This window comes from Vipera berus (genome assembly GCF_964194415.1).
Source record: "Vipera berus genome assembly, chromosome: 8".
In the NCBI taxonomy this organism is placed as follows: domain Eukaryota; kingdom Metazoa; phylum Chordata; class Lepidosauria; order Squamata; family Viperidae; genus Vipera; species Vipera berus.
Genome location: NC_138211.1, coordinates 9,874,254 through 9,888,542, shown reverse-complemented (window position 1 = coordinate 9,888,542; position 14,289 = coordinate 9,874,254).

Genomic DNA, 14,289 nt, shown 5'->3' with positions numbered 1-14,289 from the left:
AGATGGAGATCCAGTGGGTGGATGGCTGGGGAAATGCAACCTTGCTCCCTTTTGGAGGTTTGATTCAGAGCAGGCCCACATAGCTCCTGAGCATGGCAAGTCTCCCTTGCCTGGGGTGGCAAACGCCTTGCACAGATCAGCAGGAGTGTCTGGTGCTGGGGAAGGAGTCAGCATCACATGTAGATTTTTTTTTTCTGTTAGGCACAGAAGCAAAGACCTTTGTGCTCCTAGAAATTTACCCTCTGAATAAACATTGAGGGGAGCGAAGCTTAGAAGAAGCAACTGGAAGAATAAATTCCAGCCTTCCTTTCAGCTGAGGAGGGAAGCTCTAAAGAAGAAAGAAGATCTCTGCAAAAGAAGAAAGAGTTTCTGCAAAGAAAGAAAGAAAGGAAAGAAAGAAAGAAAGAAAGAAAGAAAGAAAGAAAGAAAGAAAGAAAGAAAGAAAGAAAGAAAGAAAGAAAGAAAGAAAGAAAGAAAGGGGAATGGGTCAGTGCCTCAAGAGGCTTTGCTATAGCAGGGGTCTTCAAACCTGGCAACTTTACAACTTGTGGACTTCAACTCCCAGAATGGCTGAGGAATTCCAGGAGTTGACGTCCGCAAGTCTTAAAGTTGCCAAGTTTGAAGACCCCCCCCCCATCCTATAGGGACATGGACCATTAGCTCTCCTAAGACTACAGCCAGTTTAATTTCAAAAGCTTTCTAAGGGATCTGGTCAAATCTCTATTCCCCACCAGCAGAACGATGGGGGCCTCCACCTACCACTTCCTACTCATCCCTCCATATCCTTGGTGGAAAAGAACCTTAGGAAAAAGATATCTGGCATGTCTGAAAGGCTGCCTTCTACTACTTGCCTGTGGCCAACTGGAAGGCAAGGTCTTCTTCTTTCAGTGTTTTGATCTTCAATCTTTCAGCCTTTCAGTCAAATGAAGTGAAGGGGAGACGGTGGTACCATTCAGAGCATAACTGTGGGATCAGAAGCCTAGGGTCCCAGTGAGCAACTTGAGGAGAGCTCCCAAAGACTTTGGGTGACTACTTTGGGGAACGGAGATGCCATCCAGTCTACAGTATTGAGATCCTGTCTCAAGCAGCCTACTCACCAGTACAATGAGAAAATTCTGAAGGGTGTAGGACAGGGGTTTTCAAACTTGGCAACTTTAAGACCCATGGACTTCAACTCTCAGAATTCTGAGAGTTGAAGTCTACGAGTCTTAAAAGTTGCCAAGTTTGAAGACCCCTGGTGTAGGAAGTCCTCTTTAGTGAAACTTGCCCAGCACTTGGCAGGACTTCCCCTTTTGACAACCAAATGATTATTTTGACACTTAGGCTTTTAAATCTTAAACATCTTCAGCATCAGCATCCACAACAATAACATCATCTAGAGTATCTCTACTCTATGGGCCTTTATTCAGATGCAGCTTCAGTCTATATCTGATCTGTGCAAGGTGCCGAGTAGGGCACAGTTGCAGAGTTTTGCTGACTAAATTTTGACCTTCAGGGGCTTTGTGATGGAAAACACAAATCAATGAGGGAAGAAGTAGATGGATGCAAGTACTGGAAAGTGATCAGATGTGCTTCCTCAGCACACCTCAGACTTAGAAGTCCACATTCTGTACAGGGATCAACTGGATCTCCATGGATCGCATGAGCCACCTAGTTGTGTCCCACCAATGCTGTGCACTTGATGTGGCTCTGACTTCACAGGAAGGCCCTCTTCCAGGCAAGAGTGGGGTAGAGCTACTTAGCATGGCCCCCAACCCTTATCACACATTTTCCCCACATCTTAACAGCATTAAAGTGACAGAGCTTTTGCTTTTAGTGATCAAATTTAGTAATCAACAAACTTGGCTAGTTCTTCCTTAGTAAATACCAGTTTAAAAGTGGGGTGGTGGTGCAAGTGTCGGGGAAGGAATCCTGTTTTTATTCCTCTGTTGCGACTACTGTGATTTATTTATTTTTGCTAAGTCATTCATTCAAGATCAATATTCTTCTCAATTCTCCATGTTTTTTTTTTCTTAATTCCCCAATCTGTTTGGCTTTCTAAATCGGAATCTTCCAAATGGGAAGGATGATTTTCATCCTTAACTTTCTGTCTCTGAGGACTTCCTGCTTGGCTGGGTCCCATGAAACACTTAATCCCCAGCCCAAATCAATGAATTGACTAAGTAAAATAAAGTCAATTTTCTGACAGTTTTGGAATCGTTTCTTGCTGAATATGTACTAGTGTGTTTCCCAACCGAAGATCCGTAGCTGCCAAGTCCTTGACTGCCTTCAGCAGCGTTGTTCCTTCAAGCCCTGGGTTCCTTTTACAACAGACATTTTGCCCTGCCAACTTCTGCAGTGCCACAGGCTGCACTTGAAGAAAGTGCTTATTTTGCTTGAGTATATGAGGCTGAACACTTCTGCTGGACCCAAGGACAGCAAACCCTGCAGTGTGGGTGGGGAGACCTAATGGCCATTGGCATCAGGACACACTAAACACACCTAAGATGCCTTCAGGTTCTGGAAGAGAGGAGGGAGGGAGGGAAAAGGAAAGAGAGAAAGGAGGGAGAGAGGGAGAGGGAGAGGTGGGAAGGAAAGAGGGGGAACTGAGGGGAGAGGAGGGAGAGAAAGAAGGAGAGGGGAAGGAGGGGAGAGGGAGAGGGGGGGAGAAAGAGGGAGAAAAAGGGGAAGGGAGAGAGGAGAGGGAGAGACAGAGAAACCAGAATTTTCAAAGCCAAGTATTTTCACGTAGCAACATTTTTTACAAAAATGTCGTATATTTTTTGAAAATGAAAAATGATGGAAGAGTGCTTTCTTTCTTTCTTTCTTTCTTTCTTTCTTTCTTTCTTTCTTTCTTTCTTTCTTTCTTTCTTCTCCTCCTCCTCCCAATTGGGGCCCACATGATAGCTTACTTTATTCTCTGAATCAACAGCCAATTATTCTGTATTGAATGAACCAGTTAACCAAACCATAGGTAAGCCAGAAGACTCGATTCTCTCTCCACTGTCCATTGGTCTTCCCCAATGGAACTTTATAACAGGAAGGAGAAGAGAGAGGGAATGGAATGGAAGCTGCCCCAAATCATTCTCTTAAAGTGGGTTTGTGAATTAGCCACACACATACGTCCCCTTTGAGTAACCCATCTTCAAATCAAGAAATTCTAGGGTTCTATTATGCTTTTGCTTAGTAGGAATTTTCCGGAAATCCAAATGGATATCCAAGTAACCAAAGAGCTATAGAGAGGAGTTGAACAGAAGCTGGAATGAACTCTGAAGAAACGCCTTTTTGTATTGTTGAATGTGCAAAAGCAGGAGAGGGAGCCATACCTGACCTTCATTACTAGAGAAAACAACTTGCACATGAAGGCATTTCGGACATTCTGGAGCATCTTCTATGAAGCCATTATTGTTACTGACCTCACCAGGTGGCGCTCTTAGACATATCCTCCTGGCACATAAGGCAAGCAGTGACCAGCTATGGCACTGGTTAGCATAGTGTTCTCAAAAGAACATGGGACTTATGGAGAAATGTCTAAAATTAGCTCCAAGGGAACAAGGATTGTGATGGGAACTGGGACTCATGAATAGCAACTCCAAGAGTCTCTGTAGAAAATGACCCAGGCAATGACACTTTGGGGGGATTCCCCCTGTCTTATTTTATACTCCTGGAATTGTGAAGAAAGAATATTGTCAAATCCAACAGACTTTCAGCAGATAGTATATAAACTTGATATCTGTATATCACGTTTATTAGGGGAACTCCTGGGAAATTAAATATGGATTTGACATCACAGTCCTTAAGAAAATCATCAAGCTCTAATTATTATCTAGACAACCAAGAAATAAGACATAGCTTGAATCACCCTAGTTCCAACAACAACCATATTTGGATTAATAATCTGAATTCATTTCTAAGGGCATGTTTGTAGAACCTCTCCAGTCCATGTCTTCATGCTGAGATATGTTGATGAGAATTCAGTATTAAACATTGGATTCCTCATTCACCATGGATTGGCTGATGATCTTTATTTGAATGTTACAAATCTCCAATTCAATCATACAGATGAATAAATAATAATAATAATAATGATTTTATTTGTATACCATCTTTCAGGTAACGTTCGTGATTTAGTGCACGACATGACTGCATGGCCCCAAAAGGATATTGTAAGTGATAGGAAAAGGTTTTTGATATTGCACATATTACAGTTCAAATTACTTCTCTGATGTATTTTTTTTAATCTTTTATTTCACACACACACACACACACACACACACACACACACACACACACTGCAGAAGAAAACCTGTCACATTTTTGAATATAGCTAGTCTGGTCTGTGATCTGTGACTGTGTGTAAGTTAGAACTAATTCTGCCATATTCTCCCATGGGAAAACCATGAGGTGTAGTCACCCAAACTTTGGTTTCAAGATAGGTTTTGGAAAAGAGTCAAACGTCTAGAGCGGGGATCTGCAACCTTGACAACTTTAAGATTTTGTGGACTTCAGCTCCCAGAATTCCTCAGCCAGAAGAATATTGATCTTGAACGAATGAGTTAGCAAAAAAATCACAGTCGCAACAGAGGAATAAAAACAGGATTCCTTCCCTGACACTTCCCCCCCCCACTTTTAAACTGGTATTTACTAGGGAAGAACTAGCCAAGTTTGTTGATTACTAAATTTGATCACTAAAAGCAAAAGCTCTGTCACTTTAATGCTGTTAAGATGTGGGAAAATAATGTGTGATAAGGGTTGGGGGCCATGCTGAGTAGCTCCACCCCACTCTTGCCTGGAAGAGGGCCTTCCTGCGAAGTCAGAGCCACATCAAGTGCACAGCATTGGTGGGACACAACTAGGTGGCTCATGCGATCCATGGAGATCGAGTTGATCCCTGTGCAGAAGGTGGGACTTCTAAATCTGAGGTGTGCTGAGGAAGCACATCTGATCACTTTCCAGTACTTGCATCCATCTGCTTCTTCCCTCATTGATTTGTGTTTTCCATCACAAAGCCCCTGAAGGTCAAAATTTAGTCAGCAAAACTCTGCAACTGTGCCCTACTCAGCACCTTGCACAGATCAGATATAGACTGAAGCTGCATCTGAATAAAGGCCCATAGAGTAGAGATACTCTAGATGATGTTATTGTTGTGGATGCTGATGCTGAAGATGTTTAAGATTTAAAAGCCTAAGTGTCAAAATAATCACTTGGTTGTCAAAGGGGAAGTCCTGCCAAGTGCTTCACTAAAGAGGACTTCCTACACCAGTGGTCTTCAAACTTGACCCTTTTATGACTTGTGGACTTCAACTCCCAGAATTCCTCAGCCAGCAATGTTTCTTAAACTCAGCAACTTTAAACTCCCAGAATTCCCAGCAGAACAAAATCACAACCAATGGAAGTTTTCCATAGAATCACTGGGATTACCCAGTGTGTTATAAGTCACAATGTAGTTTGAATTTTAATGACATGCATGTCAGCATCCGAGTTTTTGCATTCTACGTAAGCTGAAACTTCAAAGGAAACTCCGCTGCAGTAGCCTCCCCTTGATTACAAAAGACAAGTGAAGATAGGCATCAAGATGACAAAGGATTCAGAAGACCTCATTGCAAGTCAAGTGCTCTGAATATTCTCACAAAGCAGGTCAATTTAGTACAGACACAGGTGGCCTTCAAGTCATTGCTGGACCAAAACTCCCAGTGGCTTAACTGTCGGGCATGGTGGCTACAGCTGCTGATGCTGGTAATTCAGCAAGCACAGTCCTTTGCCCTTGCTGTTGCAAATGCCCTCAGTCTGAAAACCGCAGCAACAAACCAACATGGCTGGTTTTCGTTGGAGGAGGGTAGTTGCACCTGGGCACCATTGGTCTGATTTTATTTTCTTTCTTTCTTTCTTTCTTTCTTTCTTTCTTTCTTTCTTTCTTTCTTTCTTTCTTTCTTTCTTTCTTTCTTTCTTTCTTTCTTTCTTTCTTTCTTTCTTTCTTTCTTTCTCTCTCTCTCTCTCTCTCTCTCTCTCTCTCTCTCTCTCTCTCTCTCTCTCTCTCTCTCTCTCTCTCTCTCTCTCTCTCTTGTAGAAACTATTGAATGAATCAACATGGGTGATCTAAATACATCTAATGCATTGGCTGGAATGTCCCTGATACATTCTGCTTTTCAGCCATAAAGGTTATCTAGCTATTCCGTGGATATAAAATACACGCATAAGGTTTTCACGTTGCCATCCCTGAACTGCCTCCTCTGTCATTTAAGCCATTAGCATCGTTCCCTGACAGCACCTTAATGTGCCAGAACAGCTCAGGGTCCATCATGGAGCTAAATGAAAAGGGACAGATGGTTTCTATCCCAGCTCGATCAAAGGATGGACCACGAAGGCTCTGTTTGGGAGGGGCTTGCATTTTAAGTGGATTGCTTACACTCATCGGAAGCTGGTGACGAGATTGAACCTGTCTCATTCCACTCTGGACACATTTTTAGCATATCTGAGAGCCCCACATAAACAGGATTTCAAAACTCCCAGCTTCCCCCCCCCCACCGCAGCAAGGAGGATCATCCAGAGGTGAGAATAGCAAATGACACCTAAGCAACCAACTTAAAGATACCTTCTGTCTACCCATTTTGGCACTGGCTGTTCAATTGTCATTCTGTGTCAATTAGGGAACTCAGAGGAGAACCTCTTATGAAGGACAGAGTTAGGAGCCCCACCACTACCATCAGCATTTTGACAGACTAATGTCACAAGAACGGCTGACTATAGACGTTACATTTCCATAAAAGCAACTGAACATGTGGTTGCTGTCTTTTCCCTTTGGATCAGCTAGGCTGCCTGTTCAGCATTGTAATCATTCTGCTTTTAAACTGGTCACATTGTCCTCCCAAATATATATACCTTTTGTCTGAATATATGACAGGAGCCAGGAACTGCAGCAGAAAATTTGGAGAAGTGGGCAGGAGCAACCGGAAGTGTTCCATACAGATGGGACATCAACTTTTAAAAAGAGATTCAGAGAAGATCATGGAAATGATAGGCCATTGGCAGGGATGGTTACCAAAGAAAAGATACAAAGAGGAATAAACCCCATTGCAGGGGTGTCCAACCTTGGCAACTTTAAGAATTCAACTCCCAGAATTCCCCAGCCAGCAGTGGACAACCCGCCTGATTGGAAGAAAAAGCAATTGCTTTTGTATTCTGCAAAGGAAAAGTCTGCCTCACCGCCAGACATGTTGGCACTTTAGGCTTGAATTTTCAGAGAACATCTAACAATGTTTATCATCAAAGGTTCTTGAGTAAACTTAATTCTTGCGGTTTGCACGCTTTTATTGATTGCTAACTAGTTAAAAAACAGAATGTCACGTACAGAAATAATTGGGAAATTTTATCAAGGGAAAGAAACAAGAAGAGAGGTTTATGAGGATCTGTGACAGGTCTGTTGTTTTTTAATTTGTTCATAAATGATCTCGATTTAGATACATGCAATCAGTTGACTCTAATGGCAGAAAGTGAAGAAGAACTAAAGAGCCTCTTGTTGCGGGTGAAGAAGGAGAGTGCAAAACTTGGGTTGAAACTAAACATTAAGAAAACCAAGATCATGGCATCCAGCCCTCTCAATTCCTGGCAAATAGATGGGGAAGAAATGGAGGTAGTGACAGATTTTATTTTCCTGGGCTCCAAGATCACTGCAGATGGGGACTGTAGCCAAGAAATTAAAAGACGCTTGCTCCTGGGGAGGAAAGCCATGGCAAATCTAGACAGCACACTAAAAAGCAGAGACATCACCCTGTCAACAAAAGTGCGTATAGTCAAGGCTATGGTCTTCCCAGTTGCAATGTATGGCAGTGAAAGCTGGACCATAAGAAAGGCTGAGCGCCAAAGAATTGAAGCCTTTGAACTATGGTGCTGGAGAAGACTCCTGCGAGTTCCTTGGACTGCAAGACGATCAAACCGGTCAGTCCTAGAGGAGATCAACCCTGACTGCTCTTTAGAAGGCCAGATCCTGAAGCTAAAACTCAAATACTTTGGCCACCTAATGAGAAGGAAGGACTCACTGGAGAAGAGCCTAATGCTGGGAAAGATTGAGGGCAAGAGAACAAGGGGACGACAGAGAATGAGGTGGCTGGATGGAGTCATTGAAGCAGTAGGCGTGAGCTTAGATGGACTCCAGAAGATGGTAGAAGACAGGAAGGCCTGGAGGAACATTGTCCATAGGGTCGCGATGGGTTGGACACGACTTCGCAACTAACAACAACAAATCAGTTGACCCAGTTTGTGGATGATGCGAAAATATTCAGGGTGATAGGAACCAAACGTGCTTGTAAAACACTCTATAAAGATCTTCTTAAATTGGGATAATGTTCAATCAAATTGCAAGTGCAACTCAGTCTAAGTAAAGTTATACACAGCGGGGCAAAAAGCTCTAATTTCACATATATGCTGGTCAGGTCTGAGGTGTCTATAGGTAACAAGGAACAAGCTCTTGAGGCTATAGTAGATAACTTAATGAACAGGTGTGGGAGTTGTAAGGAAGTCAAAGTCCATGCTAAGTATCATTATCAAGGATTACGAATAGAAATGTCCATCTTGGAAAAAATACTACCTCCTTCTGGAGGATAGAATACAAATGTAGTTGCTGCATTTAAAAAGGATAAAGTAGAGCTGGAAAAAGAACAGAAGAATGTAGGCAAAATGTTCCATAGAACTTCCTTGTGAGAAAAGCTTACACGTTTCAAACTCTTTAGCTTGAAAGAAAGACAATAGAGAGACAGAACATGCTCAGATCATATTTGGCATGTTCTGGCTAAGGATTTTATGATGATTAAGTGCCATCAAGTCAATATCAACTCATAGGTAGACATTTTTTAGGAGAATCTGTCACCAACCAGGTCTTTTACGTGCTTTCGAACTGCTAGGTTGGCAGAAGCTGGGACGAGTAACAGGCGCTCACTCTGTTACGCGGCACTCGGGATTCGACCCGCCAAACTGCCGACCTTCTGATTGACAAGCTCATCGTCCTAACCCACTGAGCCACCGCGTCCCATCTTATACCCCAACAAATCAAGACAAGGAGATTCCTTTTTTAAGGCCTCCTTCTATCTTGGGACAGGTCAATCTCTTCTTCAAGTCTTTCCTGAACAGCTTGTTCCTTCCCTCCTCTGTCCCCCCAACCCCCCCTCCTATCCCTTCTCCAAGGTCAGTTCTAAAACTCATTAAAGAGGACAATAGGGAAAGTGGACCAGATCGATGTCTTCTACTAGTAAGATGCCTAGACCCTGGCAGAAGGAGCACTGGATCAGGATGGATCTTGGCTTAATCCAACAAGCCTGTTCATTTGTTCGAGAGAATAACTATATTCCACTCAGCGTGCAAGTCATTGTTAACTAGATCTATTCTTTAAAACCGAAGATTCAACCAATTCACGTGACATTTCTCAAGTCAGACCTTTGGCATTTCCTGCTTGGCTTAAAAGAAAAGAAAAAAGTTGAGTTCCCATCTAAAACACCTGGCAGCCTTGATCAGACCATGCAGTCTGTCAGTTTGAGTCCTCAATCTAAACCAGGGATAGGCAACCTTGGCTCTTTTATAACTCGTGGACTTCAACTCCCAGAATTCCTGAGCCAGCATGGCTAAGCATGGAAATCTCTCCCTTTCCCCTCAGCATGGCTGGCTCAGGAATTCTGGGAGTTGAAGTCCACGAGTCATAAAAGAGCCAAGGTTGCCTACCCCTGGCCCAGGCCTAGGCCACTTTATGACTCATGGACTTCAACTCTCAGAATTCCTGAGCCAGCCATGCTGAGGGTAAAGGGAGAGGTTTCCATGCTTAGCCATGCTGGCTCAGGAATTCTGGGAGCTGAAGTCCACGAGTCATAAAAGAGCCAAGGTTGCCTACCCCGGATCTAAACCAGTACTGTAAGCGATTCTATCTACTTCCTGTAAACTTCCTGTAAACTCTGGAGAGAATTGTGGGACACAGATGACTGTGTAAGCCCAGAGACCAGACTTTAGCAGTAAGCAAATTATAAATACATATGAAATCAGAATGATTGCATGCCTGTTCAGTCCTCATGTGGTAGCCTCTCAAAACAAATGTATATAACTGGCAGCTGGGTGTGCAGACCAACATACCTCCCATTTCAAATATATGAAGAACAGTTTCGGGAGCCAGTCCATCTTTTTTTTTTCATCTTAGATACTTTGGTGGATATTAATTTAGCTATTATTTACTTATTTTACTTATATTCTGCCTTTGTTATTTTATAAACAACTCAAGACAGCAAACGTATCTCATACTTTTTTCCTCCTCTTCTTTTCCCCACAGCAGCAGTCCAACAATCCAAACCTGGGATGGCAAACACACCCACCCATATATCTCAGTCCATCTTCTGGCCATCCCAAAAGCATGTGGCTTGCCCCAACATTATACCCGTTTCTCCCAATTCTCCCAGCTGAGCCTGGGAGGTTTTTGTGACTCCCCAGAGCAACGCAGTTGCTGAAGATGCGAAGGGAAAAAAGAGCATATGCTGGGAGGGAGAGATGACAAGGTAGAGATTAACGCTCTAACTCATACACACCAGGAGGGGACAGAATGAAAATTGCCAGAGAGTACAACAGAGATAAAAAGGCATGACAAATGAATGTCAGGAGGGAAAGTCATATCTATATTAATGAGATGAGCTTGGGAAGGAAAACTCAGTCCAAAGAACAGAGGGACAGAAGAAATACGTAGCTGGACTGGGCCCAGTCTCCTGCAGGAAAAGCACTGTGCAGTAGTCAGAAGAGGAAATTAATTTGCATTTCAATGAAGAATGGACTAGAAGAGCAGCACTCCACCTTTGCAGTGTGCACAAAAAAACAAAAACAAACGGGTGAGCTTTCTCCAAGATCTGATTAGTCACCAAGTAGGATGGACAACTCTGCCTTTTATGGTATGAGAGGGAGATCATATATCATATCTACATGCAGCAGATCATCAGAAGAAAGTAAATGAGCCCTATTCAGAGAAGGTTGGACTATAAGGAGCTGCTGTTGAAGATGGCCTTCATGGAAATGGGGGAACCACCAAGTGTGAGCTTGTACTTTATGAGGAACAGCTTGCCCCCAGAAATCGTGGGTGCTCCATTGCTGGAAGTTTTTAAAGAGAGACTGGGCAATCACCTGTCTGAGATAGTATAGGTCCTCTTGCTTGGTCAGGGGGCTGGACTAGAAGACCTCCAAGGTCCCTTCCAGCTCTATTCTAGTCTATTCTAAGGTTGGGTGAGAAAAGAACCTGAAATAAAGCTAAATGGTTTGTGAAAAGAGACAGGGATGTGACAGCAGCGGTTTCCCAGTTCATCCGTTACCTTCTCACTTCTTTATTTTGTTCTGAGGCTGAAAGAACATTGAGTGTAAGACTTTGCCCATCTCTATAATCTATCTTTAGAACCGTATTTAAAAAGGTGAGCAGCAGCTGCATCACTACTGCCCACAAACATTTATTGCTTAGATATAACCCCAACACCAAGAATTGACCCGCCTCCCACAAAGGTGGGATTTAAAAAAAAGGATTTTTTAAAAAATAAATTAAGTAAAATAAGCCACTCATATATAACACACCTAATTCCCCACCCAATCAGAGCACACCTCCACCCACAGAACACACCCCCTCTGGCAGTTTAAAAAAAGAGGAACAAACAGCCACTACCACATGCTTCTCCCAGAAGAAGGAAGCTGAAGCCACCAGCCTGAGGATGACGGATGGGATTCCGTCGAAACATTGCTCTTACACCTTCAATTCTACGTGGGAAAAAACCTGAATGACCAAAGATCCATATATATATATATATATATATATATATATATATATATATATATATATATATATATATATATATATATATATATATATATATATATATATATATATATATATATATATATATATATATATATATATATATATATATATATATATATATATATATATATATAGTATTTGTCAAGGCTTTTTTTAATACACCTTGCTAATTAACTCTTTCTTTCCTGTTTCATTATTTGTGTAAATTATTCAAATCTATCTATCTATCTATCTATCTATCTATCTATCTATCTATATATATATATATATATATATATATATATGTAACATTAAAAAAGCATCCCAACTCCATTTCTGTCCAGGGTGCAAATCTTGTAGCACTTTGGAGTCTAACAGCCAAATCATACATGGCATTCAAGATTTCCTTTGGATTTATATTACTGGGATTTCATTATTTTAAATGTTAAATAGGAAAAAAAAAATGCTCACGTTTAGAACTATGGCAACTAGATTAAGGAGAGTTCATTCGTATCTTTCCTTCCCTGCTGAGGTTCAAGTATGCTTTTCCATAATTCTTGTGGGGAATTCAGAAAATTAGTAGTTAGGGTTGTACTGACATGAAATCAGAAGCAGCAAGATCAGGAAAGAGCAACAGTTTTACTTTGGGACGTTTTTAGAGAGCCTAAATGAACGAATAACCAGGAAGCGCAATGAGAAGGCCAAAAAAAGAAACAAAAAAAATACAATGTGAGAAAGTTGCTTGTTTTAATTCAGTTTTTACAAATGTTGCACTTTCTCAATCTGTTGTCTGATGACTCCCAGTAGGCTGAACAGCATGGCTTGTTTGGAAGTCTGAGAGCTGTCTTTGCAATCTGTTTGAAAAATACCAGGTAACAGTGTCACCTGTATCTTGTTTTTCTCCATAGTATAGCTCCAGTAACAACGAACACAGTAAAAGTAGAAAGCAAGCATGCCTTATGTTAAAAGATACGTGCAGAGGAGTAAAATAATGCAGCTCAATGAAATCATAAAGACATCGGCTCTGAAACAAAGAATACCTACTGCACAGAACTGTCTTTAAAATCTGCTTGAAAGCAATGATTGGCAAGGTTTTGTTCCTTAAGCTGGGCATCATCTAGTGCTCTCCAGGGCTGTCTTATGCTTCCCTTCATCTGTTGTAAAACCAGACTGGACTGTGATGGAATGAAAATTACATGCTACAAAAGATTTTTGGGAGAATGAAGCAAGAAATACATATGGCCACGATCAGAAATCTGTCAATGCAGCAGTGCATGGCAGAATCTAGTAGACTTTTCATAACCCTTATGAAAGGGTAAACAAATATTACATTGTCGAGTCTACAGTTTATTTTGCTCTCTAAAGGTAATTTGTGTGAGAAGTTTTTCAACAATACTTTGATGGGAAAGCACTCCATGAATAGACAGTACCCGTTAAAAGTTTTCAAAAAGATGAAGAATTTCATCCTGTTAATACTGTCGTTGTCTTAAAATCAAGTCTCTAGCTAACACATGTAGAGAAAGATTTCCAAACTATAATCAAGTCTAGAAGCTAGAATTCCAGTCATTTCCAGCCACCAGGAGAAAGATTCAGCTCATTTGTCCAAGCTTCATAGCAATTCCAGATATCCATCCTTCCTTCCTTCCTTCCTTCCTTCCTTCCTTCCTTCCTTCCTTCCTTCCTTCCTTCCAGTTTACCACTATTCACCCAAGACATTCCATCAGAGAGAAGAGTGGATGACTGACAGATTGAGAACATCTCACAATTTCCCAACTGGACTGCTTCTGAATGGCCTACAAAACCATTTAATATCTTCTGTCTTGGAGGCAGGCAATTCTACTCAGTTTCCGAGCAGGACCATGGACAGTTCTTGGTGAGGAGCGTAGCAAAACCCTGAATTTGAATTTGCAGTGGTTCATATGCCATTAATGTCAGCCTACTGGACTTTCTTCTACCTAGGTCACAAATCAGGCAGATCATTTGCAAATAACTGCCATCTCAGTAATTTGCCATATGACCCAGATTCTCTAGAAGCTGTGTGGCTTATAGCTTTAATATATTAATTAACATATAATACCCAATAATATATTGTTAGCCTGTTTGAAGAAGTGTCCTTAATATAGAACAAAGAAACCAAGTTCTTTATGGAGAACAAAACTTTATGTCCCTTGAGGCTCCTTTTTGCTCAAACTTTGTTTATTCATGCAGTCTTGTTGCCTTTGTTTATTCTGACAAGTAATGCAAGAGTGATTATCAGAACAAGCACCATCAAATTGCTTTTTATTCTGCTGTTAGGAAACTCCCTCAGTGCTGCCATCTTAGTACAAAGAGATTCTTCCGAAGGACTGGTTCCTTGTCAGGTAAATGAATCCATCTGAGTATTTTCTTCAAAGTATCCCTTGTAGCATGAAAGGGTGTGGATTGCTTATTTTATCAAAGAGATTCATCATGCTCATAAAATAAGTGGACAAATGACACAGTTCTCCTCTGTGGTGACCTGGGCTTTCAAGTGC